The 21,197-nt window shown below is 40.2% G+C and overlaps 1 long non-coding RNA gene across 1 annotated transcript; it reads right to left on the reverse strand.

Moving 5' to 3' along the window:
- Window positions 1–5,509: 5,509 nt before the first annotated feature.
- On the reverse strand, window positions 5,510–20,722 carry LOC145454330 (uncharacterized). Its single transcript, XR_013920098.1, has 7 exons — window positions 18,378–20,722; window positions 17,721–17,852; window positions 16,788–16,904; window positions 16,097–16,203; window positions 14,662–14,778; window positions 14,353–14,459; window positions 5,510–7,264 (listed from the first exon to the last, which is right to left on the reverse strand). It is a non-coding gene; the product is annotated as an uncharacterized LOC145454330 (long non-coding RNA).
- Window positions 20,723–21,197: the final 475 nt, after the last annotated feature.

The following is a 21,197-nucleotide window of genomic DNA, read 5'->3' on the forward strand; positions in this document are numbered from 1 at the left end:
AAGGTCAATAAATGTCTTGATTTTGACCTCCTGTATGTAAATTAGGTGTTAGAATAGATAGAAGTAGTATAGAGAATGTGCGGAGCTCGCGAATGCACCCTATTTACTTAAACAAAATAAAGATTATCAATATAATAGATAATGAAAGAATTAGCTGATTCTCATTTTGCAGCAAGGGGAATTCCCTACTGGCTATGCGGCAATAAAAAAAATGGAATAATTAACGCTACAGAGAAAAAGAATAAACTAGGAATCTCGATTTGACCTTTTGTACTCTGACCAGATATGAAACTTGTGAATTGATTAGTAATTATACCTATACCTTTCCACTCGCCTACTGATTTTACCTCGCTTGACCTCTGGACACGAGACTTGTGTATTTAGTAGTAATGTTTATATTTTCCCGTGAACAACAAGGGATCGGCTTTTAACTTCAATGGTATGCACGCCGACGAATCGGCATAATAGTTCTCCTGTCTTGACTTGTCGTTCCGCGGTGGACTGATTAGTCCAATTACGTGTACACACGATGGGATTTGGAAATATTTGCCCGTCAAACATGACGTCAGTATAGTATTGGTTCCTTCGGATCCGTATGTGAGATCCCGGCTCGTGTTTTAGGTGGATTGTCAACGCATTCGGCCAGACGAAACGGTGCAGGGTGACGATTCTGGTCTGTGTCATACTGTCGTAGTTGACCTCTTTTTGCCCCCTGTATAGTAACGAGTATGATCTTTACGACGCCAACGACTCCCGAACGCTCGTAAAAAAAGAGTAACCCCCTGGCTGACTTGTCGTTCCGCGGTTGACTCGATTTCATGTACGGTGGGCCATGGGAATATTTGCCGGTCGTGATGTCAATAAAGTTTTCTCCTGATCGGTGAGATCCTGGTGCGTGTTTTAGGTGTCAATACGTTCAACTGTGCAAAGTCACGCTTGCAGTCTATCTCATACTGTCGTACTTGACCCCTTTGCTTTGTCGTCGACTTGAATAGTAAGGAGAAATGATCTGTTATGGCTACAAACATGTGTGTCATTTCGAGTCATATCGAGAACCAGAAAGAATGTCGTGTAGTAGAAATGTGTATTAAGCGCCCCGACATAGATTAACTTAAATAAAATAACATTAAGAATATAATAAGTAATTAGAAAAATAGCTGATTCTCAATTTTGCTCGCATCAACGTGTTAACTTCCGGTATTACGTACCTAGTAATCGGTGCAAGCAACAACTGTAGCTGTTCCGTACCTATACCGCGTTCTAGCGTCTTCATGCGGACAGACAGTCCCAACCAGACAATGTATCTATGATGGGTTATTTTACTGCTTCATGTCTGGTCAAGCGTAATCGTTCCGGTATCTATAAATGATATGGAATTTGACGCAGGCATAATAATTTTGTATGCTTTACAATACGTACAATTCGAATCGATCCGTCGGTGAACTAATGCTTTGTCCGTCTATAACACGCATAATTGCATATCGACCACGAGCTCACCACGTACTTGTCGTTCGAAGGCGACTAATTTCGCTGCAGACAGTCAGTTGTGTGCGCGTGTCCCGTAAAATATCCTCAATGCATGTTACGCCAACACCTCCAAACATATTTGCAATATCATACTACGGATATATTGATTCGGCGGAGTATTGCCGGGCGGAGAATTGCTGTGTCACCCTTTCGAGCCTCGCATTTCCCGTTCGAACTCTGAAGCTACGATTACGATGTCAGATTCAATTGTATAGTAACGAATCGGGATAGCTCGCTTCATCGGGGATCAGTGGACCGACCATTATTTTGCTGAAACGCGCTCGGTTGCAGTGGTGCAATAATGGGGGATGAATTGTGTCAGATCATAAGTAATGCGATCTATAGCCTGCTTTCGCGGTGAGGTGTAAAGATGAGTGGGAGATTTCGAAATCGGAATCCACCGTGACTCAGGTTGCAAAATCAAAGTCCAAAATAAAATTCGGCTGGCACGTAAAGTCCTATTATTTCCACGTGTTATGAGGGTAAAGAATAGCATAAATCCGACTCTCAAAGACACTTGGCCGCATCCGGTCCGGGTTTAACCAAAACTGATAAAATCTGCGCCCGAGTCCGGAAACGAATGAGGGTGTCGTTGTGCATTAATTTGCGTACAGCGAAACTTTGTATCGATTCATTGGCGGAATTCTGTTTGTCTGTACAGGTGTTATTAGTGTAATTAGATTTGTCCCCCACAAGGAGCATATTGGCAAAATCACACAACGACAACAACTTTACTCACCAACAACTCCAACGGGATATATCTATGTAAATTTCATTCATATTATCATAAAAAGCTTATCCACCACGTTCACACGATAATATTTCGTACGACTCATTTGACAGGGTTGTTTACGTTAGTATTGTAACATGGTGATCGGTGATGGTGGACTTCTAATCCAGGTCCAAAGAGTCTAGAAATGCGTTAGTATTGCACCCGTAAGCCGGTAGGGTATTCGAGAAAATCGCTTAATTTTTCGACAGGAACGATGATCACACCGACGGCTTCTCATGACTTGTCGTTCGAATACTTGTAATTTCGATATGGTGTGGTGTACGCAAATCAGCTGTGGTCAATCGAGCGTGACACAGTCGATGTCAGTCATCAATCGGCCTGTTTGACCAAACTCGCGTTTTCTGGTTGACAGCAACACAATACGATACATTTGATGTCCCCATCGACGCCCCCTATTTTAATGGGGTTACCATACGTCCTCACTTAGGGGAGGATATGTCCTCCATTTTCCAGATATGTTCTCCCTTCGACCAAATGTACTCTCTTTCTGTCAATTTGTCCTCCTTGTTAGCTTAACATATCCAATAAAACACCACGAGTAACGCAAAATGTGGGCCTAGATTACAAAAGTCGGGTATTTACTGGGCCAAATCGGAAAAATGACGCTATGATGGTATTGTGCAGGCTATTACGTGGATACGGGGGCCTGTGTAAACATGTATATGTGAATAGTAGAAGCGCCCCAAACTACCGTTATATGAAAAAGATCGAGCGCACTCGACCATGGCGGGGTATACCCACCTTAGTACAGCCAAATGATCCAATGTCGTAGCGAGAATAGCTGGGGTGGTGGCACATCATTCTCACAAGATGTACTTTGGAATGCGTGTGAAATCGTCATCGTCCGCTACTCGACTAAAGCAGAATATAGCTTTGAAGTACTCAAGTAGAAGTAGTTTTAAAGAAATGTCGGTATCGTGAAATCGCTTTCTATCCTAATTATAAGGAGTAGGTCCCCATAAAACTATCGAGCCAAAATACAGTTTCGAAGCGATCCAGTAATTTGCGAATCCTATTTATGGGTTGCACGATGTGTTAATTGATTAGAGAGAAGCAGACACGGCGGTGCCTGTATAACAAGGCTGTTCTCAAATCCACATTGTCTTCGTTATTATCAGGGAGATATGGCTTTGCAGTGACATTGCGGTCGTTACGATATATTGGTTAATTACGATTTATTCCTCATATATGGGGATCAACGGGTGAATAATGTATCGATTCAGCAATTCGACCCGCCAAGTACTAAATTTTCTTATATCCGGCCCGCCGACTGAAGGAGTTGACGTCCCCTTGTATAACACATATGTAAATGATACAATAGCGACAGCTAGCCGTTGTCAATCATCCATAAATATACAGCTAACCAGTAATACAGCCCTCAAGGATAAACTAGGAATATCTCTGTGAGTCGCCTCGATTGACCCATGCGGCAAGTTTAGACACGAAAGTATTTTGAGGTGTGATATAATCCTAGTAATTGTACTGTATTTTTCCACGCACAAATACCACAATCGAAAACGGGGTTCGTCCATCTGATCCCCAGCGTTTGCCTCGAACAAAAGTATAGGGTATAAGTGACCACGGATCTGCGCCAAGTCTCCCCACCGCTTTTGAGTAGGTATTCGGAAAGACCGAATCGTGATCACCTCCATACAAGGCACAATAGTTCTGCGTGCAGTGAAACTTTGTAGCGACTTATTTGCGGGCTGTGCATGTGTTGTTAGTGCAATCAGGTTTAACACAGCAAGAACGTAGTCATTTGAGGATGAATAAAATCGTACCCCCACAACGATACCAACTTTACACCCGTCAACGACTCCAGCGGTATGTATTTATGTGGATTTCATATTTTTATGAAAAAAGCTAATCGACCACACGATACTGTTACGTGCCAAGGTGCCATCCTTTTTGGTCGAGCTGTTAGTATTGCAACATGATGATCGGGGAGCTATGGCCTTTTACACTATAGGTCTAAAAGGGTAGGGGAATTCGTTAGTGATACACCCGTCTGACAGTGGGGTATTCGACAAAATCACTCTGTTTTTACTACCTAAACGATGATCACACCGACGGGCTCACTTGTCGTACGAGTACTTGTCATTTCGGTGTGACGTGTGTAAATCAGCTGTGATCATTCGAGTGTGACAAGATCGAGGTCAGTCCTATCAGCTGTTTGAGAAAACTGGTATATTCAGTAAGGTTGACGGCAATGCGATATATTTGATGCCCCATTGATACTAATGGGGGTTGCCGTACGTCCTCCTTCTCCAGGAAGATGTCCTCGCACAAATGTACTCTTTTTTTGTGAATTTATCTTTCGTTTCAGCTTAAAATACCCAAACAGACCATGAATAACGCGAAATGAGGACCTACGAGAGACAGGTTTCACCTGAGTAAGTTAAAAACGACTTAGGTATATAGCACAAGTACCGAGTACTCCAATCAGTAGCGTGACACCATTACTCACCCAAGTCCACAACACACAAACCGAAGAAATAATATACTGATATGGAAATAACCCACAATATATTTCGCCGATATGTGTCAGTGCAACTCTACAGTCGAGTCCATCTGGCTGCGGCTTGCAATTTGAAAGAGTTCGAAAAACCAGGGTGGTACCAAAAAGTGATATTGTTTTATATGTTTCAGTGAGGGCAGGTGTCAACATGCTATTTTGTTATTCTCTCCCCGTAGCATGAAAACAGGCATTGAGGTGTCCTCACAAGGCCACTGCGAGCGTAAGTCAAGTCAATCTCACTGTTTGGACTGCTAATGCCGCATCGTCGCAATAATGATCACTCGCTTGTGTGTAGAACGCAGAAATTGGCGCCTGGATTATTTGTACGACCGCATTGTTTTTGATAAGCCTAGTAAAGCAGGGGGAAGCCGCTGTCAAGTCGGGAAATAAATTTATTGGTGTTCGTTATCTTGTTGGCGTTTTGATATTCGTTGGGACGTGCTTTCATGCTTTTTTGAAATTTTCGTTATCAACTAGGGTGGTCATAAATAGACCGTGGGACAGCTGATTTAGACCTTGATGCGTTCAACACAATACACTCTTAGCGAAAAAAGTGGTTATACACACCCCAAAAGGTGGTACACGAAAACAGAACTTACGTAACCCTGTCGGTGTGAATGACCAGAATCCACCCCATTCCTTGCGGTGTATATCGGATATCTCACCCTAGCCCAGCGGTTCTCAACCGGGGGTCCGCGGACCCCTAGGGGTCCGCGAAGCAATTTCAGGGGGTCCGCGAGACCTCTAAGATTTTTAAAATTGTTGATAACCTAATTTTTATTTTATTTTTTAATTTGAGAAAGCATGAGGCAGTTTTGCACCACAACTGCCAAGACCTCATGACTCATATCATCATAATAATCGCCCGACATGGACTATCGTAGTGTGGAAACTCATTTTCATTGCCAATTTCCCAATAACCTGATGATACAAACATATTACTGCTGTTTAGAGACGTTTTGTTGGGGTTTGTGAAAAAAATAAAAAAATATGGAGATAGTAACGTCAATCAGGGTGACTTCGTAATGTCTGCCAAACCTTCTCGATTTGGAGTTGTCAGTCTCATCAAATTAGTGAACAGTCGTTTGAAATAAAAAAAAAACCGAAGTATTTCCATAATTTGTCCCAACGCAAGGACCAGCTTCTTGGAGGTACAGAACTTTAATATACAATTGAATAGTATATTTATGTTGAAACGAACCCGAATATTTTCGGCTGACACTCGTCATAAATAGGACAATGATATACCTGCTCTTAAAGCTCGGCTATCAGATTTGGCGCATTCTTATTGCGGAGGCCCTATCGACAAGGCTGATTTTTTTTTATGAACAAGGAGTGTTTTGTTGATATCAAAGCATTACGCTCCAACCTTGAAATTCATATCACCAGTTATATTGGTATGCAGCCTTGTCTCGTTAATGTTTAATTGTTCATGGTCGAAAATGTTTGCTCGTAAATATATATGTAAACCCGAACAGAACAAGTCGTTTCATGACAGTCTTTCTCTGGTTGGAAAACGTGGATCCATTCTTTGGAGCATAAAATTTGTCTCTACTTTTGGATTAGGATTTCACTTTGACGGTAGAAACTCTCTGCGAGCCGAATCCGGCCCGCGGTCCGTATGTTGCCCGACCCTGCGCTAGATGCTGGACGTGATTGGTTCATAAAATATGTGTTTCTTCATTTTGGTGCCATAAGTGTTGCGATCACACCAAAAGTTTCGTCAGAAGCGTTATGCGTTAGTACTACATTAGCTTCCATCTATATTTGCGGAAATGGTTTTCGGCACTCCTCGTTCATATCAAAACGAAGACGCGGATTTTCAAGACACGACCACGTACTTCAAGAAATACAGCAGCAAAATTAGGTTTGAAATAATAAAAGTTCACCAATTTCTACATAAATAGTATGATATTATCTTCAACAAAAATCATTATTCTGCTATTTATCACAAGCCTACAGTTCATATTTGCACAAGACAGATGACGGTTTCACCGTAATAGAGCTAAAATTGAACTAAAACTTGAGGGGGTCCGCGAGGGTCCGTGACGGTCAAAAGGGGTCCGCGAAGCCAAAAAGGTTGAGAACCACTGCCCTAGCCATTAGAATTGATTGGGGCGGAATTTCAATATATACACCCCACTTGAAATCCTGCATCTTCTTCCAAATGGCACGCTATTGCAAATACACTTTCTTGATTGCATATATTCGATATCAATTGAACCATAATAACATAAAATGGAAACTTATTTCGTGAAATAACAAAAACAGAGATCCCAGCGACGGAGAAAGAAATTCACTGAAAATACTGCTCGAAGAACATTGCCCATGTAGTATTGGGAAGTCGCCTCCTCCAGGTTTCCGAAAAACACTCTTGTACGGCGAAGGCTGAGTCACTATCTTCAGCAAGAACTTGTGGCATCATTCTGAAATCAAAATGCATATTCACAACCCAAATAACGGGCACATATGCTAACATGCATAACTTAATGAAAGTACTTACAAAAAATCAGATGTTACACTTGCTAAGGAATTGCAGCACAGACTGTGGTCCGATAGGGTGAACTTACCGCTATAGGAAACATGTTCACACACGATCACTGTATGTGTGGGCAATTAGGTATCGACAAGATGGAAATTGATGGATAGTTTCATGCAAACCGCATGTAACAGGCAGACTTGGACAACTTGAAAACGTTCCGTTTTTCCAAATTGGATTGGAATTATATTACAACTACAAGTTTTTTTTCGAATTAGAGTAGAATTAAAATTTGAGCTACACAGTTGGAACTTAGATTAAAATTATAATTCTAGCTAACAGTTTTTTTCAAATTATATTAGAATTAGAATTACTGAAATTGCCAAAAGTTGAATCAAACTTCGTTATCATCAAATCATAGTTCACCTTATGAGCATGAGAATAGCAAATGTCTACTGTACAGTAGGGGTGTTCAAAAACGACTTTTTCTTTCAAATCTACTGGCTAGATAAAATTGTAAGGTTACCTAATTGAAACCTGCACACCATATTTGATTTGATTCCAACCAGTAGCCTCATTGCTACAGGAGAAGACAGTTTTTTATTTATTATATGAAAATGAACGAAAAAAGAATTAAAATTTTCTGTTCACCCCATTAAATTGTTAGGTTGTCTATAGCAACAATGCTCAACCGATTTGACTCAATTCCAACCAGTGGAAGCGGAGTTATTGCCGTCACAAAATTTTGGATTTGAATAAAATATTATTTACGGTGAACGATTCTTTAATCATTTATGACTGTTGTGCCCACCGTAAATACTATTTTATTCAAATCCAAATTTTTCGAAATCAATAACTCCGCTTCGGCTGGTTTGATTTGAGGCAAATTTGGTGGGCATCGTTTCTATAGACAACCTTACAATTTCAAGGGTGAACAGAAAATTTTGAATTTTTTTACTAATTTTTAAATTAAATAGTATATTCATATTGAAATGAACCCGAATATTTTCGGCTGACACTCGTCAGGGGTAATCGTCAGCAACTAGTAGAGAATTGGAAAGAACATTGTATATCAACAATCGTATCACAATGTTGATATACAATGTTCTTTCCAATTCTCTACTAGTTGCTGACGATTACCCCTGACGAGTGTCAGCCGAAAATATTCGGGTTCATTTCAATATGAATATACTATTTAATTGTATATTGAAGTTCTGTACCTCCAAGCAGGGCATGGTATGGTATGGTATGGAACAAGGATTTTCCATACTCCATACTTGCCTTCCTCTCTCCATACCATACTCGCGATTTTCCATACCATACCAACATTGTTCCATACCATACTTGATACATATTCCATACTTTCAAACATAGGCGCCGACTTACGCGGTTACGAGGTGGCGCAGCCACCTCGTGACCATATTTACGAGGTGACGGCCACCTCGTACAAAATTCCCCAACGTCCTAGTGATTTATGACCAATAATTATTAATCAGGCGAATCGACGCGACCTCGTTAGAGACGTCGTCGAGTTCGATACGCGCGTGTGCCAGGCGCGAAGCCAGGGGGCTTTCGGCGACCGAAACCTTTTGAAACGCGAAACCACGTCATTTTGAAACGACCATTCTAACTCTAATATTCAGTTGCAATTCAATAATTATAATATCATTGTTCCGAGGGGCCGAATTACGAGAAGCATGTTGTCAATTAGTGAGAAGATTCTGTGATGATCTCCCGCTGAGATTGTCGCAAAATTAGGTCATTCATTCCCGTGCGCGTGGCAATCGTCGCTAGCCCGATTTATCGCGTCTCGAACAAGCCTGCATCTGCAATAGGCCCAATTCACACTGTACCATCGCTTCCCTGCGCAATCGCATCTGTATTGGCGGCTTCGGCCAGCCGTACACGATATCATCGCTGGCATATACATGAGCATGAGCAATGAGCATCTGCGATAGGCCTAGTGCAAAAGATACCATTGCTGGCTTACCTATCGCGTCTCGGGCCTAGCATGCTTTGGCTTCTATCTCTCGCTGGTTTGGAGACAATGCGCTCGAGTTTACGCTAATTGGTGATTGCTTTATGTTACATTGATTAAAGAGCGACTTCGCAAAACTGAATAACATCGAATCGCCGCAAAGAGACTTCAGCGTGCGCAATTGATTCTCGCTAATACTTGAACGTAACGATCAGAAGAAGTGTATCATAGCTCAAGTTCTGAAAGACTACACAGGTCTGAACCACCTGAAATCAGTGCCGTCAAGTTCGGACATTTTGATTTGCCAAAACTGTCATTGAGGCTACGTAATACGCGCGCGTATTTAATTGTTCACCAGAGATCAGGGACTCTCTAATTGACAGCACTTCCGGACTCTTTATCAAGCTTATCATACGCGTAGAATCGTCAACATGAACACCATCCTAGATCTCCTCTCCCGACCATCCGCCCAAATAGACGATCTGCTTTTCTAAAATCTAAATGATGTGCGCCCACATTCGTTTACAAAACCATTCTTAAGCTAGCTAGCTTCGTGCGATAGTCTTCGTAATCGCAGCGCGAAATTGGCGGGTGCGTTGGTGTGTGCCTTCAAATTGGAATTCATTTCTGCCCATATTCGTTTCTCTTAAGAAGGCTTTGCCAGTGAGATTAATCGGGAAATGCAGCAATACAGCTTAAACACCGATATAATGAGAAAACAATTGACGCGACGAAAGCTACTCAATACTATGTCAAACTCAAAACCCATCCATATGTTTTGTTTTCTACTTGATACATTCGTACTCCGAAATTGTCGCACGATGTCATTTTTCAGTGTTCCTTTCGTTATTAACGTGCAGTAGGCGATGCCATGCCATTGTCAAATATTGACGCGTAACGAGATTCTAGGTGGCGCAAATTCTGATTTTATTCGATTCGTTTGAACATGGAACCTTTTATATTCCGATCAACTTGATTGCTGGATGTACTCGCATCGAGAACAACAATATCGAATATTAAACTATTGGGCATTTGGTAGCCGGTGAATTGCGATTGACAAGATCGCTGCATGCGCACGGAAGTGGAATTAGTTCTAGCCCAGGGGTAGCCAACCAGCGGCCGTAAAGGGAAATTTGTGCAGCCGTCAACACGTAAGTCAATTAGTATGTGTTGGTGGCCATCGACATGCAAATTGAATTTACGAATTGACCGATGTAATCCCAAAATGCTTCGCGAACGTAATTCGGAAATGTACCAATGCCGCCAAAATCGCCGTTTTAATCTGCAAACAATTGCCGCGATGCGAGCTAATCAACGCGAAGCCAGAAATCGCAAGAGACAACTATATTGATTGGCTGCGCGATTTCGCGTTTGTAATCATCATTATTGTCTGCTTTAAACCTCATGTTCGAGAGTTGTCATGTATTAATTGCGAACTTGCCAGGCCAGTGCGTAGCGTATTTTGTTACTTACACCACAGCGCATTGCGCGTGAATAACATTGATACAACTCCAAATTCTCAGTGACGTAAATTCTGATTTCTGTTCGGTGCATTCCGTCGTACAGACTAGTAGCGCAGTTATATTTTCGTACGATCGTACTCGTACCGTTTTAAGATTCCATTTAATTACTCGACTGCATGGTTTGATATTAATGATCACAGGGCCGGCATTAAAACGCCACGCGAATAGTTTAACGCTGCACGTAAACCAGCGGCATGTAGTAAAGTGCGTTTTAGTGCGACGATGACGTCATCGATATTGATCAATTATGACGTCACAAGACTTCGCCACCTCGTAAAAAATTAAAAGTCGGCGCCTATGCTTTCAAATACTTCAATATCATAAGTATAGTACCTTTTCTAGCACCTGTATTACCGGTATTGATATTTCGGATGTCATTATTGCTTAAACAAGCCATGATGCGGATCTAATTCCTGGTAATAGTTTTACAGAGTCTGTTGTGCTGAGGTGCCGTGTAGCCTACGTCTACTATACAGCTTCCGCGAGCAAAATGAGATAGTCAGCAGATTGTTATCTAGGACCGACCATAAAAGGGACGGGCAACATACCGCCTGCGGCCCGCGATGAGATTTTGTCCGGCCCGCGGACAGTTTCCAGTCTCACATGATAATGTGGCCCGCGACCCCGGTCTGCCGAGATTCCCCACTACCTGCCTTAACGTCAAATTTTAGTGACAGTATGTTATTATATACATGTGCGCACTGCACAGCGTGCAAGAGTGGAGTGTTAAATTTTGGGTACCGGGCTTACCAAACACTTTAAAATCTTAATTAAGGATTGCACCGTGAGTTAGCTGATCACAGAGAAGCAGACAGGGCGGCGCCTATGACAATACGGTACTCAAATCCACATTGTATTCGTCATTATCGGCGAGAAGTGCCTCTGAAGTGACATTGCTGTCGTTAAAATACATTAATTAAATACTATATATTCCTCGTATATAAGGGCGAATAATGTTTCGATTCAGCAGTCCAGCCCGTCGAGTACCTAATTTTCCTATATCCGGCCCGCCGACTGGAGAAGTTGTCCGTCCCTGCTCCATAAGAATATCATCGCATTTCCGGTACATTGGCATGAGACACATGCAAGTTTGAAATAAATATTCGCAAAATAATTTATAATACAGGCGCACCCATAAAATATCCCAGCTGCAGGCGATCAATACTGCAGCGATCAGCGTGATTATTAGTACAGTATTTGGTTGGGGTTAGCGTGGCGAGAATTTCAAACTATATCTACCTCACTCCCTGATCTATAATCTTAATGCGAAAGCGTTTGAAATATGACCAATCAGATATCTCGGTATGTGAATAGTGTAAATGTGCGGACAATATTTCAGAGGAAATGTAATTATCAATCAAATTGAGCAATTAGTTCGTTGCATCATGAGTGCTTGTAAGCTGTCGTCACTCAAGCAATGAGGTAGTTAGAGTATAGATAACTAACCTACGGTAGGTTAGTTATCTATAGTTAGAGTGGCCTACATTACCAATTCTTGCGTCACATGTTCGGAGACGTGATGTCTAGACTCAGTAGAATATCGGATCAACATTACTGTTGTCATTATTACATCACAAAACACGTCATCCAAGTGCTCTTATAAAACCGTGCGTGTATTTGTTTTGTTCCTACACAGCGTTCAATAGTTCTCATTCACACATAACAAAATCGATCGTATTCCGTGAACAGCGAACAACGTACGCTTCTTGAAGCTTGCACAGATCACGATAAAATGTATAAAATACCAAAGTATGGAAGTATGGAAATGTCGTTCCATACCATAGATTAAAATCTTCCATTCCATACCATACTTGCATTGTTCCATATTCCATACCAAAATATCGATCCATACCATACCATACTTCCATACCATACCATACCATACCATGCCCTGCCTCCAAGAAGCTCTTCTAATTTTTAAATAATAAATAAAATAATTTTCTTCTCCTGTAGCAATGCGGCTACTGGTTGGAATTGAACCAAATTTGGTGTTCAGGCTTCAATTCCGTAATCTAACAATTTTACCAAATAGCCAGAAGAATTTGAGAATAAAGATTCATTTTTAACACCCCTACTGTACAGCAAGCTTGGCTTGTTTCGCACTATACAGTTCTCCTGTAGGATTTCCAGGAAAACCAGACATTAGATTAGACTTAAAATTAGACCATAGAAAGATTTCATACATTCCATTAGAATTGGAATTAGAGCATAGAAACATTTCACAAATTAGAATAGCTTCAATTAGGATAATTAGACAACTAGAATACTGGCAACACCGCCCATATCAGAAATAAATGAATATATTTTTGAAGATTCTTGCTGTTAGTAGTGTCATATCCCATTAGTAATTTTATATTAGTCGCGAGGATTCATATCGCAATTTTCAAGGTAGAATCCTCTGAAAATCTGCGTACCATACTTGACTATTTTTCCAACATTTCGTATTCTATTTCCACTTGGCGTAGTTTTGACTTGTATTGGGAACTGTTGCATCTACTTGTAATCAAGTATAAATTGAAGTTGGTATTTCTACATCGACTTGAGTAGCAACGCTGGTAACTTTGACCATCTCTGCTTTGGTTTACCTCATAGATGCGACTACGAAAGTTGACATCAGGTGTCATTACTAGGGCAAATTTTTTTGACATGTCAAAAAAAGTCATAATTAGGTCAAAATTGTAGCGTTAGGTCAAAATTTGTCAAAATTGTTTACAAAATTTGTCAAAATTGTTTACAAAGTCAAACATTTTTTGACCTCTGCATTTCGTTTGTATCGTAGATTTTGCGCTGTCGGTGAACTTATCATTTGATATTTTACAGCTTGTAGCCTACTTTATAGGCCTACCGTTGTAAACGGACCATCGTCTGCTCATTGTGAATCATAAAGGGTCAAATGAAACAAATATGGACATGGTTTTAGGGTCAACGTACCACAATATCCTAGCTGAAGCAAGAATGCTTGGACATTGCATGGTTCTTATATCAAGAAGCGCAAGCTTAAACATTGTGATATAGACAACATTGTCAGAATGAAGCAACACGGTTTGTCACCAGCAGTGTGCACACAACTTGAGTGTTGTCAGCCAACAAATGCTGCTGTTGAACGTTCTTTCTCCGTTCTTGGCAAGCTACGTAGTAGGGACAGACACGTTCTACCCGAGAATGTAGGAAAGGATCTTTCGTTGTACTACAACAAATTTTAATTATTTCCACCAGAATACGTAATGTAACTACTGGAATTCTTCATAGGGCCAGATTTCGTTAAAATACTAGTTTTTCATGTAAAAATCTGTCAGTTTTTGAGCCAAAAACGTTTTTTCAGGCCAATCTACTTCGTAAGGACAGACAGTTCCAATCAGAAATGAAGATAAGTAGTACACCTAAAAAAACACCTAATTTGCATACGTGAGGTCAAAATTTGGTCAAATTACAGTTTTTTAAGTCATAAAAGGTCAAAATTTAGATTTTTTAGGACAAAATCTTCCATGTTTTAGGTCAAAAAAATTGCCCTAGTCATTACCAAAGTTGTCATACCTGCTGGCTTGATAACGAGGCTTTCAGTTTTCGCAGCAAACTTCTAAACTCGGTTAGTTCCTATGATATAATCTTGCTTTTGCAGCATGCAGTCTTTAAGCAGCATCCTAAAATTAGCAGAAAATCAGATGCATGGACTTGATTTAAATTTGACTACTTGGTATTAATGCAAAACACGAAACGTTTTCTAGTTGGGCAATATTGACTTTCAGAATGGATTCAAAGCGACCGCAGATACAGGTCTGATTAGAAAACCTTGACTTGCCTTATACATGGAAATTAGCAAATTAGCTTGATGCTAATGATTACCTTGCAATATGTGCTGTTTGATGACGATCCATCACTGTTTCGCAGCATACGGTTTTATGGTTCAATGCGACGTCGACTTGGTTGAAATGCCCTGACATGATCTTGTATAGTAGCATCCTAAAATTGAAATAATAACCATGAGGTATAAACGTTTAGTTGACAATTTGGATTGGATTCTAAATTCATCTGATATGTGCGCTGGGGTCTTCAAAAATTGATTTTTTTCTCAAATCGTACTGGCTACTTGATAAAATTGTAAGGTTACCTAATTTAAGCCTACACACCAAATTTGGTTCGATTCCAACCAGTAGCCGCATTGCTACAGGAGAAGAAAGTTTTTTATTTATTATATGATAATGAATAAAAGAAGATTTGAAATTTTCTGTTCACCCCATTAAATTGTTAGGTTTTCTATAGAAACATTGCTCAACCGATTTGGCTCAATTCCAACTAGTGGAAGCGGAGTTATTGCCGTTAAAAAATATTGGATTTTAATATAAAAGTATTTTTACGGTGACCGATTCTTTAATCAGTTATTACAGTTGTGCCCACCGTAAATACTATTTTATTCAAATCCAAATTTTTCGACATCAGTAACTCCGCTCCGCCTGGTTTGAATTGTGGCAAATTTGGTGGGCATCGTTTATAGACAACAATTTCATGGGTGAACAGAAAATTTTGACTCATTTTAATATAATAAATTAAAAAAAACTTTCTTCTCCAGTAGCAATGCGGCTGCTGGTTGGAATCAAACCAAATTTAGTGTGCAAGCTTCAATAAGGTAACCTAACAATTTTATCAAGTAGCGAGTAGAATTTGAGAATAAAGAGTCATTTTTGAACACCCCTACTGCACCGCAAGCTTGGCTCGTTTCGCATTCTACAGTTCTCCTGTAGCCTTTTAAGGAAACCCAGACATTAGATTAGAATTAAAATTACCGTCGACCATAGAAAGATTTCATAAATTCCAGTAATATTAGAATTAGAGCATAGAAACATTTCACAAATTAGAATAGCTTCAATTAGTATAATTAAACAACTAGAATATCTAGTTGTCCAAGTCTAGCAACACCACCTGTACCAGGAATAACTGAATATATTTTTGAAGATTGTTCCTGTTAGTAGTGTCATATGCCATTAGTAATTTTATATTAGTCGCGAAGATTCATATTGCAATTTTCAAAGTACAAACTTCCGAAAAACTACTTACCATACTTGACTATTTTTCCGACATTTCGTATTCTACTTCCACTTGACGTAGTTTTGACTTGTATTGGGAACTGTTGCATCTACTTGTAATCGAGTATAAATTGACGGGGTATTTCTACATAGACTTGAGTAGCAACGCTAGTAACTTTGACCATCTCTGCTTTGGTTTACTTCATATATGCGACTACGAAAGTTGACATCAGGTGTCGTTAACAAAGTTGTCATACCTGCTGGCTTGATAACGAGTCTTTCAGTTCTCGCAGCATACTCCTAAACTCGGTTAGTTCCAGTGATATAATCTTGCTCTTGGAGCATGCAGTCTTTAAGCAGCATCCTAAAATTTAAAAAATAATCAAAGAAAGAGATGCATGGACTTTATTTAAATTTGACTACTTGGTATTAATCCAAAACACGAAACGTTTTCTAGTTGGGCAATATTGACTTTCAGAATGGATTCAAAGCGACCGCAGATACAGGTCTGATTAGGAAACCTTGACTTGCCTTAGCCCAGTGGTTCCCAACCTTTTTCGACCCATCGCCCCCTTTTCAAGGTCAACACCGATCATCCTCCCAAAATTTTGTGGACCGAAAATTGGGCATACAAACTGTAATCACCGGCGGGTTGACTAAAAAAAAGGTCAAATTTTCGGCTCGATGTCTAATTTGACACACTTTTGTAACTAAATTTCCGTGGGTTGACTAAAAAAAAAGTTCAGCCGTTTTGACGCGTCATCGCCCCCCTATCGCCCCTTCCTATTTTCGCCCTCCGTCGCCCCCTTAGTCCATTTTCGCTCCCCTCGTCATTTTCGCTCCCCTAGACCGCCAAATCGCCCCCTGGGGGGCGATATCGCCCACGTTGGGAACCACTGCCTTAGCCTATACATGGAAATTTGAAATTAGCTGAATGATAATGATTACCTTGGAACATAAGCTGTTTGATAACGATCCTTTACTGTTTCGCAGCATACGCTTCTACCGTTAAATGTGACGTCGATTTGGTTGAAATTCCATGATATTAGCTTGTATAGCAGCATCCTAAAATTGAAAAAATAACCATGAGGCATACGGTAAACGTTTAGTTGACAATTTGGATTGGATTCGAAAGGCCCAAGACATCCGAAATGTGTACTGATGTTGTAGCCTTGACTTGCTTTATGCTTGTAAATAAGCGAGTTAAAGTACAATTTTGTAACTATCCTACGCATAGTATATTACTCACCAACAACATATTTGATTTCACATTCACAGAGTAAGAGTCTGCTACTAATAGCAATCAGTCCTTGAATCTAACAAAAAGCAGATTTGTGCATATGCACAGATCGTGTGTATGTCATATCATGAGTCAAGAAGTGCATATATTATGATTTGTTTATATTGATCGAAAGGATAGTTTGATAAACTTTGGCAAGGCTATGTTTGCCTCTTCATATTGGTCAAAACATTGAAGACCCAGCTAATCCGTGCATTGTTGCACACCGAGTTGACCGCAGTAGTGCGCATTGCTACTCAAGTAATAGATGTCAATTTCTACTCAATGACAAGCATATAGAAGTGGCTATGTCAAATCCATGTCAAGCTGCTTCAAATTGAAATAAATATATGAACAGAACTCAGAGAAGTAGTTTCAAAAGAAGTAGTCTAGCTGATGGGTCACATACTCTTAGCAGATAGTCTGAGGGGGCCACTGCAAAATATGTTCAATGAGGTAAGCCTATTCCTAGTCAAGTCTCTCATATTCATAGTGATAGCAATATAGCATCGTCATATTTTCACCCATGTCATAATATCATTAACATTTACTGGCCCCAATTTACGGGGATCGAAAGCTTTCATCAAATGTCCATTGCTCACCTCAGATACCATTGCTTCATATGCTTCTGCCCTTTGCTGTTTGTATGTTAGTTACACTTGTTTTCTCATGAGGAAAAATCGATAATTTCATTCTTCAAGAGCCCCAAATTTGCGATCTTTGCTCATGCAAGTCTGAAGTAGAATAGATAATATGTTTACCTTCCTACCATAACATAACATAATATAATATATAATGTGTATATAGCTCAGTGATAATGACAGGGTGATAGGCCTATAAACATAGCTCTGCATAGTCAGTGGTAGGCTACCCTTTACACTCAAACAGGTCGTGATGTGCTTTGGTATTCAATATAACGACAATCGAGTCGATTTTTTTTTCAATGCACTTACAAACGATGTCGCTCAAACCCAAATTACCGTAGTTTATAATCATAGCTAATGCTGGACCTGTCAACAGTATCTCCATTAGAGACATTGAGCTACTGTGTCTTGGAGATTGGTATCGGTACTGGTGATACAACAATTTATGTGAATTCAATGTATCGTCACTACCGGTACGTTTACAATTCCAACTTGCTACATATAATTCTGTTCAGTACAGCTGCGACACTGAGTAACAGGAATCGGATCTGTACTGGAAACGCAACGGAACAAATGTTCTTTACTACAATAGTACAGATACGAAATGTAACTCACCCTCCAGATATTTTCAATCTCGAAAGAGGCTTTCTTCACAGATTCACGACGACTAATACGGTCAGTCGATAGCCAGTCTGGTCTCTTGAGCGCGGAAATACGGCATATAACGAAACATTTTACATAGCTGTAGCCAAACATAGCAGCAGCTGTTCTGGTGACGACGGTTTGTATATTCCATTATGATGTTACAATAGACTCACTGATGTAATAACTATATTGAAGTTAAGGATCTCCGGAATATTTGTATGTATACTATAATTGATTTATCGGAAATATGGATTTGATAGCTGTGAAGCTGCAGATTGTATCATAATAAGCTTCAAAAAGTCTTGCAGTACTCGATTTATCTTCATAGATCGAACCATTGATACGATCCGAAAGCTGTATGCGAATTGTCGGTTAGGCCTAGTGTGCAATTCATAAAGCTACCAAATAGTGAATAACACATCAATATAGATATGAAAATAACCAGGAAACTTTGCCCAATTTAGTCCCTCTTTCGCCCAATTCAATGATTGTTCCGTGACGTAACCTGGTTTTCCATTCTAATTTGAATTCTTGCTACGCCCATATTGCGTACTGCTCATATAAGTTTGTGGCTGAAATTTAACTCCTTCTAGTATTCCCAGCTCTAAATACCCTTAACCTGCATTATATTGTGGTTATACACTAATGCTGTGCGGAATAGGCCCGATATATTTTGTACATATAGGCTACGTACAATGTACAGTTGTGCATTTGACGTGACATGAAAGAAATTTTAAACCAGTATCGTGACAACTTCATAATGTGTCGTATTTTTGCCACACACTTGAGATACATCGGTCACACTGCAGTAGACAGGGTGAAATTTCAGCCAAAGTACGAGTACCGCAGTGCACGATAAATGTGAATTACAATATGATATTGCGGACTTAGCTATTATTCATTCATGTCAATGTAGCACACGAACTTATACAACGAATGCTTATTTGGCACTGAAGCTGAAACTATATGCGTAGGCGAATTTACTTGATCGAACCGGGTTAAATCCATAAAAACTGAACAATGGAACATTGCCGAAGCCTACCCAAGAAGCCTTAAAGACATGGACAACAATAAAGTGGGCGAAAACACGCATTTTCGGTGGATAATTCAACCCCAAAGAGAATATGTCCTACACGACCTACAGTTAGACACAGCAGAGAAGTTCTCAAGTGCCCACTGACCATACAATGATCAGTACAGTGATTCGACTGAATTTTCAACAAGAATGCAGACTTGCCGCACCCCTGCCTCCTTAACCAGGCTTCTGACCGACACAGACTTAAAACTTCAACAGTCAAGTATTGTGGAAGCGGCTAGCGCGGATTGAATCCAAAACTTCATATTTGTCTGACAAAAGGTGTAATCTTTAACAATCCACCCCAAAAGCCAATGCTTGGGGTGTATATCTTATGGTTAATATGTGTAGGGGTGTGTTCGGCTCATTTCCACCAATAGCTTAGGTGTAAATGACAAATTTAGTACCCAATAGGTGTGATGACCCGAAACACACCCTAGGCTGGGGTGTGAATTGCGAAAACACACCATTTTCGTTTACAGTGTACGCATGTAAGACATCCTATTCCGGGGTCGTAACCGATCGTTTACCGCACCTTCTATATGATAAACGTAGCTTTTTTTTCTCACACGTAACCCGATGACGTGCGAAAACACAGTGGTAACGTACCTTTGTCGTTATTATCTCAACGCTACACGACAGCGTATGTAGCTATTGGGATGCGGTACCCGTCCACACAGTATTGAACGCGATCCACAAGGAACCCCGCTGCGTGCCATACGTTTAATTTAATATTTTTATTCGTTACCGATACCTAGTGCGGGTACTGAAGTGGCTACACAATTGGAGTAGCCAATATAAACCGGGGAGGGCTTATTATTAGTAATGAAGCGTGTTCAGCTGCTTATACAAGGAACGTCTTTTCCACTATAAACTGGTGATCGATTGCGATTACATAGGAAAAAAAATAATAAGTGTACACAAATTCTCGTACAGTTGAGCGGTGAACACTTATATGTATTTTTTGTCTACAATCAACTTGATACAAATATTGTGACTTACCAGACCTACACAAACCACACCACCGTCGCAATAATGATCACTCGCTCATGCTTATGCAACAGTGTTGTTGTAAGTTCTTTATTCTTCAAGCTATCAGATCGCAGCACAGACGCAAGGAAACATGACCAGTAAATATAGCACGTGCCCTCGCACGGCGTACATCCAAGAGAGTGAACGCATCAACAACAACACGCTTCGTCAATATGCATGACGTCATCACTAACCATAGATGGCGCCCCGTTACACTTAAAAGCAGAAATTGACGCCTCGATTATTTGTACGACCTCATGTCTTTGGTAGGCTTACTAAAGCGGAGAAGCCACTGTCAAATTGTGCATTAAATTGATTGGTGTTCGTTCTCTTGTCAGCGTTGATATTCGTTGGTGCGTGCGTTCATGCTTTTAAAATATATGCTGGTTTTCAATATAGTGTTGAACGTGGTCTATAACGACCCCACTGCGTGCTATACGCCTAAATAAATATGTTTACTCGAGTTTACATCTTGTGTTGAGCAGTGAAGTGGGTGCAAAATGTGAACCGGCGCTAAAAAGCCATCCGGTGAAATTACTAATAAGTTATATGGTATACCTGCTTTCATGCTCGTTTCTAATACTCGACCAGGGTGAGTCGTGTCTATTGTAATACCGTCTCTTTTATCTCCGTATTACCCCCACTAAATGATTATAATACAACATAGAAGCCTAGGACACACT

The sequence above is a fragment of the Botryllus schlosseri genome, chromosome 13, assembly GCF_051294905.1.
Source record: "Botryllus schlosseri isolate E-star chromosome 13, Bs_hap1, whole genome shotgun sequence".
In the NCBI taxonomy this organism is placed as follows: Eukaryota; Metazoa; Chordata; class Ascidiacea; order Stolidobranchia; family Styelidae; genus Botryllus; species Botryllus schlosseri.